Source organism: Lissotriton vulgaris, chromosome 10 (genome assembly GCF_964263255.1).
Source record: "Lissotriton vulgaris chromosome 10, aLisVul1.2, whole genome shotgun sequence".
NCBI lineage: Eukaryota > Metazoa > Chordata > Amphibia > Caudata > Salamandridae > Lissotriton > Lissotriton vulgaris.
The window spans coordinates 162667251-162689804 of NC_141698.1; the positions used below are offsets into that span (position 1 = coordinate 162667251).

Here is a 22554-nt window from a genome sequence, read left to right on the forward strand (position 1 = left end):
GTTACTGGAATGTACTTTTCTTGAAATACAACATGAATGTTTGTTTGTTTAGTTTAGCTATTTATATTAAGTAAAAAACAAATGTTTATGTTCCGCTTTGAAAGTATATTAATACCTATTAAACATGTATAAAGTGCTCAACTGCCAACAGCTTCTTGGTGCTTGCTGAGCAAGAGCAACATAGAGTACAATAATTAAAGACAGGTACTTACTGGGTGAACTGCTAGACTTGAGAAGTATGTAACTTGAGAATTGGGGAGTGTGGGTGGAAATGTATTCCATAGTGCTGCCACCAGAATCATGAATGCATGAACCTTGGTGCACATCTTGGAGGAGTGCTGTATCTTGACAACTTTCTGTCTTGGAAACCAAAGAGAGCAGGAAGATTGCTAGCACTCTAAGCAGTTTAACAAAAGGTGTCTATATAACTCAGCCAGAGACACTTTAAGGTACAGTGAAAGTGGCTCTGGCCCAGGGCCCCAGGCTTCCAGGGGCCCCCTGATAGAGCCAGCTCTGTTCTGCAAACAAGCCTGCCCTGATAAAATTGACGGATTCTTAAACATAGATGGTTATAAATCCTGTAGTCCTTTCATTTATTTTTAATGTAGGTAACATGTGGGACTCTATCACAGATATTTTGTAGAGACATGTTGTGTTTAAGTTTTTCAACACCATGCATCGTCCATAAAAAAGTTTCTTTTACATTGAAAAAGGACACCACATATTAGCAACGGGAGAGGGTCACAGAGATTATCTGTAGTAATATTAGTGTGCTGCTGATGTGACAATATTGAAACCCATGTTACTATCCCTGCACATTTAAAATGTGGACCAGTGTGTTTGTCAGTGTGTCAGGGACCTGGCCCAAGAGGACCTGCGAGAGCTGAAACTGGCTCATCAATTCAAAACTTTCCCAAACAGGAGCTCCCAAAATACAATTGGCCCAAAGCCCCAATAACTCTTAAGACGTGCCTGAATTCAGCACATTTAACACCTGACAAAGGGCCTTGAATGTAACACATTGCGCCTCGGAAATAATTAAAGCTGCCTGACCAGTGGTTATGCATTCTCATGCCACAAAGCGTGTGCGACCAGGTGCACTGACACATTTGCAGCCCGTCCTTGGAATAAGAGGCAGTGTGATACTTCAGCAACAAAGGTCCACTGAATAACACTGTGTGCCAAATGTAAGGAGCCCTGCCCTGTGCAGCCTTTCTTGCCTCTCAAGAACACCACTGTCAGGCCCTTATAGCATTTACAAAGGTGCTGTACACTCCCGGAACACCGTGTGCCTGGTACCCAACTGTATTCTTGATGTGTTGCAATATCGATTGGCAAGCTGCTTCCATCTGGAAAGGAAATGGTTTGCAAAAGGAAGTGATGTCGCCCCAAACACTGCCCCTTAATCTGCTGTCAGATTTTGCCAAATTTTTCAATCTACTCGGCCTACAGATGCAGTACATTTGTATGGTTTTTATTGCAGGGGCTAAGCTGGATATTTAAAAATAAAGCACCTGATCTTCACAACACTGAAACAGTAACAACTTGACGTTCTTTTATGAACACTCCAGTGATCCTAATCATTAAACCAATAACACGTATAGATAAGTATTGCATTACACAAATCTCATTAGCCAGACCAGACCTCACGTCATGCAAAATGCATAGCCTGGGACTCATAACAAATCTTGTGTGTCAAAAACACAAAATGAGCCCTGACATAAGTAATGGTTAGTTTGGCCAAAGAATAGCTCCTGAACCCCTTTATTTGATCTCATTTACTATGGTTGGAACCCCAATTGCAGCCACAAGATTGACATAAGTTTAGGAATATAGCTCCCTGGATATCTTCTAAGTGCCCAATTTTGTAAAACAAAATGTGTCATAGTATAGTGATCACATACACCCCATAAACTACAAGCACTATTGGGATTTTTGAATTTCAACAGACATAATTGTCGCAGTACACAAAAGTTCCAAGCCCCTATAAAAATACATTTCACCCACGTTTTCAGAAGCAGACTAGAAGGAAAAGTACATGAGCAGTTAAAAGCATTGCAGGCATAACGTTAGCAGCTTAATACCTATAAGCTAGGGATAAAAATGTGCTTTATTAATTAATGTGGTCCCTAGAACTACCGGAAATACTACAGTATGTTCTTCATAATGAAGGACAGGCGACATATTCCATTACATACAAATCACCTCTACACTAGCGCAAGAGAGAAAAACAGTAGAAAACTATTACAACATTAAAGACAGCCATTGTTAAAGAAAAAGCAACAGTGCAGGGAAAGGAGTATTGGAGCTCTCCTATACCTATATTGAAAGCTGATATCAAAGAATGCATTCCTAATTCTAAAGCCTTTTCCCTTCTTGTGGTGCAGTGGGCTTTAACATGAAGCACAATTTGAGAAAGAGCTATACTGAGGCATTAGAAACTTTTGCTACACCAACAGACATTTCAACACACTTCTCAGATATTGAATTAGAAGCCTCCCCTGCTGTCTTTTACCTAGATGGGAAAAACAAGGGTGTGCTGTTCCTAATGGCGGCAACAGGGTGGGTCTAGGGGGTTGGAGGGGGAGGAGAAAGGTTCTATTCCAGGTGTCAAAAAGAGAGAAGGACAGATGAGGAGTAGCTTCTTTAAGAGCAAGGGCCCTCACACAGCCCAAGGGGTGCCATGCTTCATCATTGTAAGCAAACAGTGGTCCAAAGCAGTGGATGAATAAAAAAGAAATATTAAGCAAAGCCTTAATAAGCCGCTTGCATTAATCCAAGTCTAGCTGGACAAGGAATTTATTTTCTCAATGTAGGAATATTTGTAAATCACGTTACAAAAATGTACAAGAGCACAATCCTGTGCTTTACCACAAAACAGAAAAGGTTAGGGAGAGTTAGAGGTAAGAAGAGGTTTTACAGGCAAGAAAAGGAGCAAACTGGACACTTTTTAAATCAAAAGTGCAAGTGTTTTGCCAGAGTAGTATATGCAGAGAATGGTACACATTGTTTTATACTGTACAACTACTGTAAAAGGTCGACGTTTCGATCCCCCGCTCTAAGGTACATGGGGATCATCTTCAGGACTTATTAATATTGTATTGCCTGTTGGGAAAAGTTTTATACGCCTCTTTGGAGGAGAGGTGCATGTGAAGAGGCTTTGGTATCAAATGTCTCGATCCTTGGGTTAGTAGCCAGCAATCCTGCAGGGTTATGCCGCATGAGTGGGCGAGCAAGGTCGGCAGACGATGCTAATGGCCGGGGCCACGTTTATCGCGTCGGGGAACTGCTAATTAGTTAATCCTGTGAGAATCCAGTTATTTTGCCGAAATGCGTATACCCCGGTGCGGCTGATGCTGCAGACGGACTAACTGCAGCATCAGCCGCACCGGGGTATACGAGGACATCGCTCCCGTTACCAGCGGATCCGTGTATTGACCCGGCACCGCTATCATTTTTGCGACTCTGCAAAATAACTGGATTCTCAAAGGATTACCTGAATAACAAAAAAGCCTGTAGGTCAAGTGGTGCTGAGATATATCAATTAACACTGGTATAATTGCAGAAAAAGTGAATCAAACAAAGACTATCAACTGTTGCTGATTAAGTCCTATCAGCCCACCTGATGCCGGAGCCTCATCATCTAGGACTTCCGAAACTAGGTCTGTGTGCGATCACCCAGTTGTATATTAGCGACGCAACACAAGACCAAGGTATGGTCACCACAGTTGTTAGTCCAGAAGGTGGGACTGATATGTGCAGTGCAAAAAATTAAAGTAAAGTGAAGTGTATTAAAATGGCTATCAAAGCAAACAAAGACCTTTAATAGTGTTTGCCTGGACGTCAGATTAAAAAATAGTGGAATGACAGTGTGAAAAAAATCACTGTCTAACTTGCTTGGTAGAAATCAAACAAAGATCTATACAGGGCCAACATGTTTCTGCCTTACTGTGAAGTGTCACTGGCATTCGTCAGGGCCAAGCTATAATCTGCTACTGCAAGGGCACTATCATATGTGCTCAAACTAAGGAAATAAGAAAATAAACATGAGAGTGATCAATTAAAGACCATCCTACCACATCTTCTCAGTATTGTTCTGTTGATGCAATAGGTCTTTCCTGTGTGAGAACAAGAAAGGAAAGAGAACATTGTAGACATTGCATGTGTATAATCCTCATAATTACATCTACAGCAAAAATTATGTAGAAGTTGCTGTAACTGTGCAAAACCAGTGATAATTTAAAATACCCTCAGACTAGACCATCACGCCTCTGTGATAGTCACATATAAAGTGCATTGTATTACATCACCAAAAGATAATAAACATACAAAAGTTTGACACTTACCCATCAGTTTGTGGGAAGTGAACCTCACCTCACCCGGCAACTGCTCTAAACAATATAAAGACAATCTCTGTGATAGATGCATGTCTTGAGGATACGACCTCAATGTGCTGTTAAAGAAACCCACCTATTTTCTTATCTGTCTATAACATGTAACCCACCGGTGTCTCTGATGGCTACATCGGACGACTAAGGTATCTGATCCCCTTCAATGTGTACAATGGGGTACTCCATGGTTGTACCACGGCATCTGCTGATGCCTATGTAAACAGCTGAGTGATATTGCTGTTTATAACTGGTGGAAAAGTGTCCCCCCAATCTTAACTATACATCAAGTAGAGTGGCCAAATTATGAACTGTTAAGCCCCCTAGGTCTAGGCAACCCGGTCCCATCTTACCTGTCCGTCGGTACCTTGCGGCGGAATCACGAGCCGAAGGGGAGGCACCGCTTAGTTGTGCGCACACGCGGGGTATAGTTGTCCTACACAGCGCAATGGCAGCGCAATAGTAGATTGGCCCAGCTGAGTTCAATCTCATACTTAGCTGCGCTATAAATAGACGCCAGACCTGCCCATCGGTGCCTCCCCTTCGGCTCGTGATTCCGCCGCAAGGTAAGATTGGGGGGACACTTTTCCACCAGTTATAAACAGCAACATCACTCAGCTGTTTACATAGGCATCAGTTGATGCCTTGGCACAACTATGGAGTACCCCCCCTTGAACACATTGAAGGGGATCAGATACCTGAGTCGCTTGATGTACCGGGTTGTTTAGGCCCAAGGGACTAATCAGTTTATAGTTTGGCCATTCCACGTGAGGAATAGATAAGTTTTGGGGAGACACTTTTCCATCAGTTGTAAACAGCAACATCACTCAGCTGTTTACATAGGCATCAGCAGATGCCGTGGTACAACCATGGAGTACCCCATTGTACACATTGAAGGGGATCAGATACCTTAGTCGTCCGATGTAGCCATCAGAGACACCGGTGGGTTACATGTTATAGACAGATAAGAAAATAGGTGGGTTTCTTTAACAGCACATTGAGGTCGTATCCTCAAGACATGCATCTATCACAGAGATTGTCTTTATATTGTTTAGAGCAGTTGCCGGGTGAGGTGAGGTTCACTTCCCACAAACTGATGGGTAAGTGTCAAACTTTTGTATGTTTATTATCTTTTGGTGATGTAATACAATGCACTTTATATGTGACTATCACAGAGGCGTGATGGTCTAGTCTGAGGGTATTTTAAATTATCACTGGTTTTGCACAGTTACAGCAACTTCTACATAATTTTTGCTGTAGATGTAATTATGAGGATTATACACATGCAATGTCTACAATGTTCTCTTTCCTTTCTTGTTCTCACACAGGAAAGACCTATTGCATCAACAGAACAATACTGAGAAGATGTGGTAGGATGGTCTTTAATTGATCACTCTCATGTTTATTTTCTTATTTCCTTAGTTTGAGCACATATGATAGTGCCCTTGCAGTAGCAGATTATAGCTTGGCCCTGACGAATGCCAGTGACACTTCACAGTAAGGCAGAAACATGTTGGCCCTGTATAGATCTTTGTTTGATTTCTACCAAGCAAGTTAGACAGTGATTTTTTCACACTGTCATTCCACTATTTTTTAATCTGACGTCCAGGCAAACACTATTAAAGGTCTTTGTTTGCTTTGATAGCCATTTTAATACACTTCACTTTACTTTAATTTTTTGCACTGCACATATCAGTCCCACCTTCTGGACTAACAACTGTGGTGACCATACCTTGGTCTTGTGTTGCGTCGCTAATATACAACTGGGTGATCGCACACAGACCTAGTTTCGGAAGTCCTAGATGATGAGGCTCCGCCATCAGGTGGGCTGATAGGACTTAATCAGCAACAGTTGATAGTCTTTGTTTGATTCACTTTTTCTGCAATTATACCAGTGTTAATTGATATATCTCAGCACCACTTGACCTACAGGCTTTTTTGTTATTCAGGTAGTTATACAGGGGGTATTAGCCTGTTTGGTCGTTAAACACCTCCCTCGGACCCTCTCTTACGAGTTGTTATGATATTCTCAAAGGATTAACCAATTAGCAGTATTGTGCTCTTGTACATTTTTGTAACGTGATTTACAAATATTCCTACATTGAGAAAATAAATTCCTTGTCCGGCTGGACTTGGATAAATACAAGCGGCTTATTAAGGCTTTGCTTAATATTTCTTTTTTATTCATCCACTGCTTTGGACCACTGTTTGCTTACAAATTGTTAATAACCCTTGGTCCACAGCCAATAATAGGGTCCCCCTTGTTTCCTAAAAAAATGCTTCATCATTGGGCAGCTCCTCGTTGGGCCGGCGCTGCAATGTCCAATGGGCCCCACAAAGGGGCTCTTTGCAGGAGGTCTTTTCTCCAAAGACGTCATTACCTGTGTCACATCATTTACACCGCAGTCAAACTACATACAGAAAATCATCAAGAAACACTGGGTCATACTTCACTCGGAGCAATGTCTCCTGCCACACCCTGTTTTGCCTACAAATGGACTAATAGCATTAAGGACATCATTGTGCACACAAGACCTCTCACTAAGAAACCAGGGTCCCAACACTTCCTGTGGGGCCTGCCTCCAGTGACAGGCCACCACCCTTGTGGCTCATGTAGTGTATGCCCCCTAACGCGTTCCTCAAAAGAGATTAATTTGAGCCCCACTGACATATGAATTCAAAAAGCCCACACAAACTGCAACACAAAGAACTGTATCTAAGTTATCACCTGTCCTTGCTGCAAACGCTATATAGGGATGACGACAAGGGCAGTGAAAACAAGAATAACTGAATACTGCAGTAATCTAAGATACGGTAGAACAACAACTTAGATGCTTACCCATTACACAGAAATGGGACAAATGCCAGAAGACATACACTGGACAATACTTGAAGCCCATGCACACATAACCAAGGATGTCCTTTTTTTAAAAATAAAGAACAAAAATGGCTCTACCGTCTCGTGACACACTGCACAGGGCTCAACAACAACATACTTCAGGTAAAGGTATCATGGTAACACTATCTGTTACCTCTTGATTTCTGCCCCAATGGCATACTGATATCAGCACATGAACACACACCCCTAAGCAGCGCATGACTCTCTGCTATCCGGCTTAGCTTGCCATGTATCCCTAATCCCTCCCATTCCATCTAGGAATGAGATGTCCCACTCAAAATTGGCTACCTCCATAAGCCTCCTACCAGCTAGTTGAGCTCAGCTTCCCATGTATACCTAACCCCTTCTAGTCCACCAAGGAATGAGATGTTCCTCTCCCAATTGGCTACATCTACAAGCCTCCAACCAACCCAACCAAGTGATTGAGCACTATTGTAGGTGCCACCCCTTTAAGTGATATCTAATAAGAGTATGGGAGCCCCGACATCTCCTGGCACTTCAAATTACTAACTATTCAATTGATTCACATGTGAGCTCCTGTTTGCACTATTCTCTTGAGTACTGTCATGCAGGACATACCCATAGGGCCCACATACCATCTGACCAACGTGACACACACACACACACGTTAATAGCTCAATTGGGAAGCCTATTCCTCGTTTAGGGCTCCGGTTCACTTACTTATCCTTATTTATTTTTAATTCCTTAAATTCTGAATTCTCCTGTCCCAAACGACTTCCCTCGACACCACTCCAAGATGATGCCCGAATATGGAATCACAACAGGAAGCCTAATTGATGGCCACTTTCAAAACCCCGTCCCCACTCTAGCTGTTTAGATCTTGTCCTCCCCGGTGATGTCAACTTCCCTGTCCAACTTGGACTCCATCACATTCCGTGACACCTGGATAAAGAGTAGGCTCCCTACCATACGGAGTACTAACTGATATGAGTATTAGCTGGATCTACCCACTCATACTTCGGCACCATGAGTGTTCTCAACAGCCTGCTGCTTCGCTGACGCTTGAGCATGTGGTGCGGCTGTATTATTGCTGCCCGCACCTTCGCACTTTAAGAATCCAGCCGGTACCCATGGCCCGCATTTCCCTTCCGGCGAGTGAGCCCTGCTAGAGAGTCCCCCGAGGCCCAGCGTTCCCGTCTCTCCCGGAGCTCTCACAGGCCGCTACCACTTGGCTTCTTTTGATCATGGCCCTCATCAGGGTCCCCCGCCTGCCTGACTATTCCTGCACCGAGAACCGGATCTGTCAGTCTAAGTTACCAGTTCTATGGCTAATCAGCTGGCCACCAGACAAGTCGTGTTACAGAAAGTAGGGAAGAGAAAGGCATCTTCTGACCACACCTGACTCCACTTTGCATAACCATCGGCAACTGCAATCCCTAACTGTACTTTTCCTTGCAGGCTCCTGTTCATGCCAAAGTGCTAGCGCCCTAGCCATAACGACAGGCGCAAGTAGCCCTCTCCACTGAGTAAGTCATCATGAAGCCTACATGCTATTGTTTGGAAATTAATATGGCATGATTTCAGGGGAGCATGCGCTGAGGCTCACCTGCGATGGCATACCACCACTGCCCTCGCAGTCGAGCCTCAGACTAAGTGATACACTAACTTACTTGCACCATCATTACCTTATTCATATCAATAAGATCAACTGCATGAGTGACTAACAAATGTTTTTCTCTGTATTTCTATAGGTTCATACCGGTTTTTAAATTAATCTTCTTAATTTTATAAACACTAGTACATTTTTCACCACCAATATGATTATTTACTGTTTTTAGAGTGATGTGCAATGATCTCTAGCCAATTATCATCCACCTAGGCATGACATCAAAGAGGCCTTGATTACTTAATTGTGTCATTATTTGTTTCACCCTCTAGGGGTATCCAGAAGGTACATTGTATGTCTATATAAATTATATAGCACCACAAGTTAAAATTATAGGGTACAGTACCACACAGACACACACCTAAATCTCTACATGAGTAGACAAGGATTCCGAGGGGTGTGGCTTGATGCCGATGTAGGGAGAAGCGGACCTCGGAGCTCCTCCGTGGTCTCCCTCCATTGTAACTGATCCTGACATGCTGATGGGGCCCCTTGTCACCCATTCTGTGGTGGAACACCTGGTGCCACTGCGGAATATCTGTTGACGAGCGAGGTGGCTGTAGCGCAGAGAAAAAAGCAATTCCTTGCTCATCTCGCACTCCGACCGTGGCGACCCAAGATGGTGGCCGCGACCGGACGGGGAGGTCTCCGCGGGCTGCGGCGACGAGAGTGAGGTTGGCTTTATCTGAGCCGAGGCAAAGTGCTCCGGACCTGCACTCACGCCAGAGGATTACGGAGGCACTGGTGTGGGGAGAGTGCGTTCAAGCGACGGAGCATCAAGACCCGGCGCTGAGTGGCGACCCCAAGATGGCAGCTCCGGGAGCTGGAAGAGAGACCTGGCGAGCGTGTGTGCAATCGGCGAGTGCGGCGCTGTGCTGGTGACCACTGTCTCCGGAACGGCGAACAAGCATTTCCAAAGTGCTCCCTGGGACTGGAGTGGCTTCACGGACGGCGGATCAGGGAAGACACCAGCGGAGACGCTCCGAGATCGGACCCTACTGGGTGCCCAAAGGCCCATGAGCGGGGTTGCACGCGAGGGCGCAGAGCTTATGTGAGATGGCGATTGAGGGCCGAGCAACACCTGAAATCTACTTGGGACATCAGTGAGCCCTCAAGAGTCTTGACGCCCCCCCCCAACCTGGTTACGATCGGATGAGAGGTGCAGGTGGGCAAGGCGACCCCTCTGGTGACACAGGAGCCAGACGCAGGTGCTGACAGAGAGGCCAGACCTGCAGGATTGATAGTTGCGCAGGTGATGAGCTGCGGGGGCCTCAGTGGATTGGAGGGCCTCGGTGGGTGTGCGCTGAGCTACCTGAAGAGGGGACGTCCACCCTGTTTCCCTGCTGAGCTGGCACTCCTAGATGGTGCTTACTCCCTGCTGCGATGCCCAGGGAGAACGGACTACTGTGCTGGAGTGCATCCCGTGACCTTCCCTGTGTTCCCTGCCTGCTCTGAATTTCCCTGAACGTCCCTGTGCTCTCTACCTGGAGGCCCGGCATGACCCAGCACAATTGATCAAAATGGTCCGATGTCTAGCCGGAAGGGCTTTGCGGCCTTGCATGTGGACCCAACGGGGCACTGATTTGATGATGAGGAGGAAAGGGCAGACAGTCGGAGGGACGAGGCAGCAGAGGGCCCTAGCTCGTGGACATAATGGAATGGAATGGAATGGAATGGAAATCGATTTATTAAGCGCGATTGCTGCCCGGGGGCGTCCAAGCGCTAGGGGTAAGAATCGGAGGGACAATGCCGTGACACATTAAAGCTCGGAGGCTTGGGAAAATAATAAAGTCTTCAGTTTTTTGCGGAATGACAGCAGGTCCGAGTTGGAACGGAGTGAGAGGGGGAGGGTGTTCCAGAGTTTAGCGGTATTCAATGAGAACAGCCTACCCCCGGATCTAGCTCTCTTCACTCGAGGAACCACTGCCAGGAGAGCCTCGGAGGAGCGGAGATTCCTGTTTGGGAGGTAGGGAATGACAAGCTTGCTGTTAATAGCAGGTCCTGTTTTCCAAAATGCCCGGTGTGCGATGCACAGCGCCTTGAATGACACTCTGTGTTTAACTGGCAGCCAGTGAAGACTTTTCAATGCCGGTCTGGCTGACTGGGTTCGTGGAATCTTTAACAGGGTGCGTGCTGCGAAGTTCTGCACTATCTGGAGTTTCCGGAGAGTCATCTCGGGGGCCCCTACGTATAGAGCATTGTTTGAGTCGAGGCGGGACTGGATGAGGCCTTGGATTGCCACTTTTTTTGCTTCTAAACGTAGCAGTGGAAGGACCTTCCTTAGCGTTTTGAGAATACCGAAGCAAGTGGCGGACAGCTTAGTCGCCTGGGTGGAAAAGGACATCTTGCTGTCCAGCCACACTCCTAGGCTCTTAACGCTTTCCTTGGGGGTGGGAGGAGTGCCCAGGGCTTGGGGCCACAAGGAGATAAAAGATGTTGGTGAAGCTGGGCCTAGGAGCATAAGCTCTGTTTTATCTCCATTTAATTTGAGGGAGGAGCTGGTCATCCACTCCTTGATGTCCTCTAGGCAGCTCAGCAGGCCTCCTTGGGGGTGACTGATGTTTTCTTGAGCCAATGACACCACTAACTGAGTGTCGTCGGCGTACGACACAATTTGCAGGCAATCACCTCCTCGAGAGAGGGCTTGGAAACCAAAATGGATGCCATAGGGGTGGATCTCTACCTGCTGAAGGACGATCACCGCAAGCTCAAGGAGCGTGTGAAAGCTACTAAGAAGTCCTTAGAGGAGGTACCGGACGCACTCTCTACCTAAAACTGGTGGAGGCCAAGTTCAGGATCTTAGAGGTGATAGCGAAGGACAGCGAAAGGCGTGCTCACAGGAATAACCTGCGCATAGTGGGGATTCCGGAACGGGAGGAGGGAGATGACGACGTTCAGTACATGGAGAATTGGCTCTGGGCTGCGGTGGCACCGGAGAGTCTCTCCCCCTTCTTCGCCCTTGAGTGCGCACACAGAGTCCCGGCCAGGCCTCCTAAGCCGGGTGCGCCCCCGATGGTTGTGCGCTTGCTTCACTACCGCAACAGGGACCACTTCTTACAGCAAGCGCGGGGAAGCAGAATCTCCACATCGTGAATGCCAGGGTGATGACCTTCCCGGACTTCACCAGGGAGGTGCCAAAACAACGCGCTTCCTTCCTTGCGCTAAAGCGGAAACTCCGGCAGCTGCAGCTACCATACGCTATGTTGTTCCCAGCACACCTCAGAGTGGTAGACGGGCCCACTACACATTTCTTCACTGCCCCGCAGGATGCATGGCAATGGCTAGAGGCACGCAAACCAAGAACAAGGCCTGCTTCTTCGTCGAGCACTGCGGACCGCGGATCTCTTGCACGTTCGGGGACACAGAGGTCCATAACATCACCGGATCTTCAACTTGAGAGGGACAGAGCTGTGCAGGCGGTTGCAGAGATCAGCCGAGGTGAGACTAGCCCGATTTCCACTGTCGCTAGCCATGGCATGAGTAGACTTGATAGTAGAGGTTAACAGTTTCCCTTGGTAAATTGTCTAGAGAATTAAGCCCAAATATTGATCTTGGACACAAGACTCAAATTAGTAAAAATATAAACATAAACAACATTGTATATAAAAAAGTAGGAACATTTTATTAAAACAATATTAGCATAAATTTAAAAAGCACATACACAAAGCTTAAAATAGAGTTTGTCACTCTTTACACTATTCCTTTGGACATAATCAAGTATTTGTCCTGTAGTTCATACACACCCTATCTAAACAGCAATATTACACCAATGTGGGAGAGGGAGCCTACACACATACTCTAATTCATCCAATATAAGATAGTAGGGAAAAGGGAGAGAAGGAGGGACACAGACATTCACAATTTGTCATACAGTTTATGCACATTAAAACCCTCAATGTGACTCAAGCCCAGACTTGTCTTGTTTTCTCAATGTTCATGGGATGAGTTGGGTTGTTTAATTGTGCAAAGGAAGGGCGTCGACGCGTTTCCATGGACTCATTGGATGTGGGCCATCTTTTTCAAGACTTTCTAATAAGCTTCTCTCCTATTGAGGCACTGGATGGTTGCCTATACCTTGAGGTCCTGTTGGTAGATATATTTGTATCAATACATCACTTCATGGTATTATTCAACAGTACATTTAAATAGTCATGTTACAGTTCAGATTTACTTTTGTCAACTTAACTTATTGTCAACGATCATCTATTTATCCACATTTTACACTGATACACTCTTTACTTGAGTACAGCTCTTGTTGGTTTACTCTCGGTCTTTACTCATACCAATATGTGGGCTTTCATTATAGGGGATATCTTTAAATAAAGGTTGTGATTTTAGAGCCCCCAAAGAGGTGGAGATTACTGTGGGTTTGTCTTCCCATGTCAGCCATACAAAAACCTCCCACTGATTAGCTGGCCTGGTTAGTCAGAAGTGTTACCTTATTGCATGGTCCTTCTAGAGTTCATTCTGATAGGATTGTTGTGGGAAGATATTTGCATCCTCACTCTTATGTTTGCGGTTGAATCTAGAAATGTTTTTAAGGGGTAGAATTATTATAGCCCCATGGTTGTACCTGATGCTTTCTCTATGATCTAAGGTTTCTTGTAATGGTTTTTTTACCTGTTTTTTTTAAAAAGTCCCTCGGTATCTTGAGACACACCTACAGTCTTCATGGGGAGGATGGGTGAGTATCTGCCTCCTGTTGGAAATAGTTGAGAGTGGTTTGTAAATATACTATGGTTTATGTTGGTAAAGCTTTTGCCATCTGCTGTTCCTATTTATCCATATACCTTTTTTTTAAAATGTTCACGTTCGTTGGTTTCGATACTCCGCCCCGCTTGCACCTCGTCCTATGCTGATATTCTGTGCCTCGCGTTGTAATCTGGGGAATGGTTTGATATAATGATATAATTGTTACTTTGGTGTTTTCTATAGACCTTCGCTACAATATAATACAGCATTGGTGTTTCCCTTACCCGGTCTTTGTTTTTATCGCATCCTGGGGTGGGTCGGGTGAGATATTGTTCTTTAAACAGATTCGGCTGGCGTCCCTTCAAAACAGAGTAGTGAGAGGCTCCGTTAGTTAGGGCTCCGTTAGTTAAGGTCCCCCCTCTTATGGGTTCTAAATCTCTGCATCTCTCGGCTCGGACTCCTTACCTTGGCTGTTAGTAGTCTGTTCGCTACACCCGACCGAGTCACTTCATCCGCCTCGCTTTCTGTCAGGGAGTGTTGGTTTCCCAATGCTGTTTAGAGCCTCTCACTACTCTGTTTTGAAGGGACGCCAGCCGAATCTGTTTAAAGAACGTAGCGTGCCCAATATCTCACCCGACCCACCCCAGGATGCGATAAAAACAAAGACCGGGTAAGAGAAACACCAATGCTGTATTATATTGTAGCGAAGGTCTATAGAAAACACCGAAGTAACAATTATATCATTATATCAAACCATTCCCCAGATTACAACGCGAGGCACAGAATATCAGCATAGGACGAGGTGCAAGCGGGGCGGAGTATCGAAACCAACGAACGTGAAAAATTTTAAAAAAAGGTATATGGATAAATAGGAACAGCAGATGGCAAAAGCTTTACAACATAAACCATAGTATATTTACAAACCACTCTCAACTATTTCCAACAGGAGGCAGATACTCACCCATCCTCCCCATGAAGACTGTAGGTGTGTCTCAAGATACCGAGGGACTTTTTTAAAAAAAACAGGTAAAAAAACCATTACAAGAAACCTTAGATCATAGAGAAAGCATCAGGTACAACCATGGGGCTATAATAATTCTACCCCTTAAAAACATTTCTAGATTCAACCGCAAACATAAGAGTGAGGATGCAAATATCTTCCCACAACAATCCTATCAGAATGAACTCTAGAAGGACCATGCAATAAGGTAACACTTCTGACTAACCAGGCCAGCTAATCAGTGGGAGGTTTTTGTATGGCTGACATGGGAAGACAAACCCACAGTAATCTCCACCTCTTTGGGGGCTCTAAAATCACAACCTTTATTTAAAGATATCCCCTATAATGAAAGCCCACATATTGGTATGAGTAAAGACCGAGAGTAAACCAACAAGAGCTGTACTCAAGTAAAGAGTGTATCAGTGTAAAATGTGGATAAATAGATGATCGTTGACAATAAGTTAAGTTGACAAAAGTAAATCTGAACTGTAACATGGCTATTTAAATGTACTGTTGAATAATACCATGAAGTGATGTATTGATACAAATATATCTACCAACAGGACCTCAAGGTATAGGCAACCATCCAGTGCCTCAATAGGAGAGAAGCTTATTAGAAAGTCTTGAAAAAGATGGCCCACATCCAATGAGTCCATCGAAACGCGTCGACGCCCTTCCTTTGCACAATTAAACAACCCAACTCATCCCATGAACATTGAGAAAACAAGACAAGTCTGGGCTTGAGTCACATTGAGGGTTTTAATGTGCATAAACTGTATGACAAATTGTGAATGTCTGTGTCCCTCCTTCTCTCCCTTTTCCCTACTATCTTATATTGGATGAATTAGAGTATGTGTGTAGGCTCCCTCTCCCACATTGGTGTAATATTGCTGTTTAGATAGGGTGTGTATGAACTACAGGACAAATACTTGATTATGTCCAAAGGAATAGTGTAAAGAGTGACAAACTCTATTTTAAGCTTTGTGTATGTGCTTTTTAAATGTATGCTAATATTGTTTTAATAAAATGTTCCTACTTTTTTATATACAATGTTGTTTATGTTTATATTTTTACTAATTTGAGTCTTGTGTCCAAGATCAATATTTGGGCTTAATTCTCTAGACAATTTACCAAGGGAAACTGTTGAACTCTACTATTTGGTAGTACCCTATTCCCCTGGTTTCCAAAGGGGTCTCTCTCTATTCTTCTTCAAACTATGAGTAGACTTGAGCCTTCTCCTACCAGCAGCACGGATGGGGACACTGAGCCTGAACTTCCCGAGGTTACACCCCAGACGGCGGATCTACTCATGTAAGATGGGTGCATGAAGTTGGGTGAGAGAAGGCTCGGTTGGTGCCAGGGGCTGGCTTTTAATTATGCAAACCTCTGGGGGAGGAAGGACGAAGGCACCAGACATGTAATGTAACTGGGGGCTCCCCTGTTTGGTATGGGCGGGGGGTGGACGGAGGGTCTTTGGGTCCTATTGGGACAGCACACGCCTCACCACGGTCAGTGAACAGTTGATTGTTGCATTAGTTTTGATGGGAGCTCGTTTGATTGTACCTGTACTGGTGAGCTGGAGTTGGGGAGTTCAAGGGGTTGATGGGGTTCTTATCCGGGCAGGCATGCCGCTGGGGGTGTTCAGGATGAGAAGACGCTGAAGAAAGTGCCATGGGATCCACCGTAGGTATTAAATGTGTGACCTGGAATGTCAGGGGAATGCACACTATGGCCTTGCTGAGTGCACCCCAAATCATTCTTCTCCATCTTGTGAGTTGCAGCCTACCTGTGCCCCAGATTGCAGTGAGCAGAGTCCAGGAAGCGGTAAGGAGACAGACTAGTGCTGTCTCTTCCCAAGACAAAAAGTTGTTTAAAAAACGATTTTCACTTTCTGTGTTTACTGTCTATGCCTGTGGTTGTTAGTTTAAAAATTGTAGTTTTAGCCTGCCTGTAATTGCATATTTTATCACCTGTGTTGTGTTTTAAATTTGTGGTTTTCCCTGCCCATGATTGTCTCTATTTAGTGTGCTGAATTGTGGGATTTGCAGTCCAACCTCTGTAGTTGGTCCTTCTCATTCCTTGGTGACAATTCTGTTTTCCCTCCAAATTTCTCCTTTGCTCTGTGCTAAGACCTGTATGTTAAAACAGTGCACTCCCAGCCACCATTTTGTGTTCTCAAGCCAGTGAAACCAGCCCCCCTGCCTCCCCCCCAGCCACAGTGATTTTGTTTCTGCATCAGAGGGTGCTTTTGTGAGCTGTTTGAACTGTGTTTTACTAGGGCATGTGCACTTCGTTTTTTTGGCCAGCAAGGGGAGTAGAGTTTTATTCAAGCAGTATTGTTGGATTTCAAGTTAGTGAGGCCCTTGCCTGCTGAGGTCCAAGGTGTGGATTGAGCCTGTCTTCTGGGAGATTCTGAACGGAAGGGGCGGCTGCCCAACCCCCACCCCCAGGCCAGCAGACCTTTGGCTGTTCAGCTGCCAGGCAGGTCTGGGCCCTCCTCTCACACCTGCCTAGGCCCCTTGGTGCCTTGCTGGGTGCACCCCAGTTTGTTTTCCTCCGTCTTGTGAGGTTGCAGCCTGCCTGTGCCCCGGATTGCAATGGGCAGAGTCTTGGAAGTGGTGGGGAGACAGACTAGTGCTGTCTCTTCCCAAGACAAGGGGTTGTTTGAAGGGCGATTTTCACTTTGTGTTTGCTGTCTATACCTGTGGCTGTTGCAGTTGAAGGTTGTAGTTTTGGCCTGCCTGTGGTTGTATGTTTTGTCGCCTGTGTTGTGTTTTGGATTTGTGGTTTTCCCTGCCCATGATTGCCTCCATTTGGTGTGTTGAATTGTGGGATTTGCAGTCCAGCCTCTGTGGTTTGTCCCTCTCGTTCCTTGATGACGGTTCTGTTTTCCCTCTGGGTTCCTCCTTTGCTCTGTGCTAGTACCTGTGTGCTGAAGCAGTGCACTTGCAGCCACCATTTTGTGTTCGCGGGCCAGTGAGGCCAGCCCCCCTGCCTCCCCGCACCCCAGCGGCAGGAATTTTTTTCTGCATCGGATGTTGCTTCTGTGAGCTGTTTAGGCTGTGTTTTGCTGGGGCCTGTGCACTTCGTTTTTTGGCCAGCGGGGGGAGTAGGGTTTTGTTCAGGCAGTGTTGTTGGATTTCAAGTTGGTGAGGCCCTTGCCTGCTGAGGTCGAGGGTATGGATTGGGCCGGTCTGTCTCCTAAGAGATTCTAAACAGGAGAAGCAGCTGCCCAACCCCCAGACCAGCAGACCATTGGCCATTCAGCTACAGGCAAGTCTGAGCCCTCCTCTCACACCTGCCCAACCCCCTTAAGGCCTTGCTGGGTGCACCCCAAATCATTCTCCTCCATCTTGTGAGTTGCAGCCTACCTGTGCCTCAGATTGCAGTAAGCAGAGTCCAGGAAGTGGTAAGGAGACAGACTAGTGCTCTCTTCCCAAGACAAAAGGTGTTTAAACAAGCATTTACAATGCAATAGGTCTCACAGTTGTTAGAGTTTGAGCTATTGGCATTGTAAATGGCAATGTCTTTTATTTATGTGTTGGTTTTTAAAACATAAATAAAAGGCATTGTCATTTACAATGCCAATAGGTTAAACTCTCACAAATGCGAGACCTATTGCATTGCAAATGCTTTTTTTTATGTAGTTGTCTGTGAACTTCCACTTGCAAGTCATGGAGCACGCCCAGGTCAAGCAGAATCTGTGGTGTTTCTAGACAACTGAAACAGCCAATTGTTTTATGGCCATTTCTTGCAGGGGCTTCACAAAAAACAACCACGAGGATTGACAGGGGAGACCCCTCAGCAATCCTGCATATTAATGTTTTAGGAGAAAAGATAGTTGCAAAAAAATACTAGGCGTGACCGTCTGGACAAGATTGGACAAAACCAAAGAAAAACAGCAGTCTTTTCCACGTTTGGGGTGTCTTTAAAGCCCTAGCCTAGCAACATTTTAACTGCACTCTGCATCTGCACTCTAAATCTGCACTCTGAATCTTGAATCTGCACTCTGAATCTTGAATCTGCACTCTGAATCTTGAATCTGCACTCACAATCTGCACTCTGCACTCTGAATCTGCACCCGCAATCTGCACCCGCAATCTGCACCCGCAATCTGCACCCGCAATCTGCACCCGCAATCTGCACCCGCAATCTGCACCCGCAATCTGCACTCGCAATCTGCACTCGCAATCTGCACTCGCAATCTGCACTCTGCACTCGCAATCTGCACTCTGCACTCGCAATCTGCACCCTGAATCTGCACCCTGAATCTGCACCCTGAATCTGCACTCGCAATCTGCACCCGCAATCTGCACCCGCAATCTGCACCCGCAATCTGCACCCGCAATCTGCACCCGCAATCTGCACCCGCAATCTGCACCCGCAATCTGCACCCGCAATCTGCACTCGCAATCTGCACTCGCAATCTGCACTTGCACTCTGCACTCGCAATCTGAATCTGCACTCTGAATCTGCACCCGCAATCTGCACTCGCAATCTGCACTTGCAATCTGCACTCGCAATCTGCACTCGCAATCTGCACTCGCAATCTGCACTCGCAATCTGCACTCGCAATCTGCACTCGCAATCTGCACTCTGCACTCTGAATCTGCACTCTGAATCTGCACTCTGAATCTGCACCCTGAATCTGCACCCTGAATCTGCACCCTAAATCTGCACCCTGAATCTGCACCCTGAATCTGCACTCGCAATCTGCACTCGCAATCTGCAATCGCAATCTGCACTCGCAATCTGCACTCGCAATCTGCACTCGCAATCTGCACTCGCAATCTGCAATCGCAATCTGCACTCGCAATCTGCACTCGCAATCTGCACTCGCAATCTGCACTCGCAATCTGCACTCTGCACTCGCAATCTGAATCTGCACTCTGAATCTGCACTCTGAATCTGCACCCGCAATCTGCACTCGCAATCTGCACCCTGAATCTGCACCCTGAATCTGCACTCGCAATCTGCACTCGCAATCTGCAATCTGCACTCGCAATCTGCACTCGCAATCTGCACTCGCAATCTGCACTCGCAATCTGCACTCGCAATCTGCACTCGCAATCTGCACTCGCAATCTGCACTCGCAATCTGCAATCTGCACTCGCAATCTGCACTCGCAATCTGCAATCTGCACTCGCAATCTGCACTCGCAATCTGCACTCGCAATCTGCACTCGCAATCTGCACTCGCAATCTGCACTCGCAATCTGCACTCGCAATCTGCACTCGCAATCTGCACTCGCAATCTGCACTCTGCATCTGCACTCTGAATCTGCACCCTGAATCTGCACCCTGAATCTGCACCCTGAATCTGCACCCTGAATCTGCACCCTGAATCTGCACCCTGAACCTGCACTCGCAATCTGCACTCGCAATCTGCAATCTGCACTCGCAATCTGCACTCGCAATCTGCACTCGCAATCTGCACTCGCAATCTGCACTCGCAATCTGCACTCGCAATCTGCACTCTGCACTCGCAATCTGCACTCTGCACTCGCAATCTGCACTCTGAATCTGCACCCGCAATCTGCACTCGCAATCTGCACTCGCAATCTGCACTCGCAATCTGCAATCTGCACTCGCAATCTGCACTCGCAATCTGCACTCGCAATCTGCACTCGCAATCTGCACTCGCAATCTGCACTCGCAATCTGCACTCGCAATCTGCACTCGCAATCTGCACTCGCAATCTGCACTCGCAATCTGCACCCTGAATCTGCACTCGCAAGCTGCACTCGCAAGCTGCACTCGCAAGCTGCACTCGCAATCTGCACTCGCAATCTGCACTCGCAATCTGCATTCGCAATCTGCACTTTGCACTCGCAATCTGCACTCTGCAATCTGCACTCTGCAATCTGCACTCGCAATCTGCACTCGCAATCTGCACTCGCAATCTGCACTCGCAATCTGCACTCGCAATCTGCACTCGCAATCTGCGCTCTGCACTCGCAATCTGCACTCGCAATCTGCACTCGCAATCTGCACCCTGAATCTGCACCCTGAATCTGCACTCGCAATCTGCACTCGCAAGCTGCACTCGCAAGCTGCACTCGCAAGCTGCACTCGCAATCTGCATTCGCAATCTGCACTTTGCACTCGCAATCTACACTCTGCAATCTGCACTCTGCAATCTGCACTCGCAATCTGCACTCGCAATCTGCACTCGCAATCTGCACTCGCAATCTGCACTCGCAATCTGCACTCGCAATCTGCGCTCTGCACTCGCAATCTGCACCCTGAATCTGCACTCGCAATCTGCACTCGCAATCTGCACTCGCAATCTGCACTCGCAATCTGCAATCTGCACTCGCAATCTGCACTCGCAATCTGCACTCGCAATCTGCACTCTGCACTCTGAATCTGCACCCGCAATCTGCACCCGCAATCTGCACTCGCAATCTGCACTCGCAATCTGCACTCGCAATCTGCACTCGCAATCTGCACTCGCAATCTGCACTCGCAATCTGCACTCGCAATCTGCACTCTGCACTCGCACTCTGCACTCGCAATCTGCACTCGCAATCTGCACTCGCAATCTGCACTCGCAATCTGCACTCGCAATCTGCACTCGCAATCTGCACCCTGAATCTGCACTCGCAATCTGCACTCGCAATCTGCACTCGCAATCTGCACCCTGAATCTGCACCCTGAATCTGCACTCGCAATCTGCAATCTGCACTCGCAATCTGCAATCTGCACTCGCAATCTGCACTCGCAATCTGCACTCGCAATCTGCACTCGCAATCTGCACTCGCAATCTGCACTCGCAATCTGCACTCGCAATCTGCACTCGCAATCTGCACTCGCAATCTGCACTCGCAATCTGCACCCGCAATCTGCACCCGCAATCTGCACCCTGAATCTGCACTCGCAATCTGCACTCGCAATCTGCACTCTGCAATCTGCACTCTGCAATCTGCACTCTGCAATCTGCACTCTGCACTCGCAATCTGCACTCGCAATCTGCACTCGCAATCTTGCACTCACAATCTGCACTCACAATCTGCACTCACAATCTGCACTCACAATCTGCACTCACAATCTGCACTCGCAATCTGCACTCGCAATCTGCACTCGCAATCTGCACTCGCAATCTGCACCCTGAATCTGCACCCTGAATCTGCAATCTGCACTCGCAATCTGCACTCGCAATCTGCACTCGCAATCTGCACTCGCAATCTGCACTCGCAATCTGCACTCGCAATCTGCACTCGCAATCTGCACTCGCAATCTGCACTCGCAATCTGCACCCTGAATCTGCACTCGCAATCTGCACTCGCAATCTGCACTCGCAATCTGCACTCGCAATCTGCACTCGCAATCTGCACTCGCAATCTGCACTCGCAATCTGCACTCGCAATCTGCACTCGCAATCTGCACCCTGAATCTGCACTCGCAATCTGCACTCGCAATCTGCACTCGCAATCTGCACTCGCAATCTGCACTCGCAATCTGCACTCGCAATCTGCACTCGCAATCTGCACCCGCAATCTGCACCCGCAATCTGCACCCTGAATCTGCACTCGCAATCTGCACTCTGCAATCTGCACTCTGCACTCGCAATCTGCACTCGCAATCTGCACTCGCAATCTGCACTCACAATCTGCACTCACAATCTGCACTCACAATCTGCACTCACAATCTGCACTCACAATCTGCACTCACAATCTGCACTCACAATCTGCAACTGCAAAGCTGTGGGGCGTAGGGCAAGGCCGAGTGTGTTTTTTTGTGTTTTTACATTGGCACACAAACACTACTCTGTGTTTGGGAAACGTTGCTGCTATTGGTAAAACCAAACCACATTCGTGATAAACCTGTATGTGTTTGCATTCCGGAGGAAGCCTGGACCACGCAATGAGCTTGTGAATTGTTTGCGATTGGCATGCTGCATTCCTCATTCTGTAATATGAGCTCTTGGGCCACTCGTCCCCCTGAGT

General features: G+C 46.7%; 1 protein-coding gene across 2 annotated transcripts in view; it reads right to left on the bottom strand.

Annotated features, from left to right (window-relative positions):
* Nucleotides 1–22554, bottom strand: part of KNOP1 (lysine rich nucleolar protein 1) — a 102725-nt gene that overhangs the window by 65461 nt on the left and 14710 nt on the right. The window lies entirely within an intron of this gene.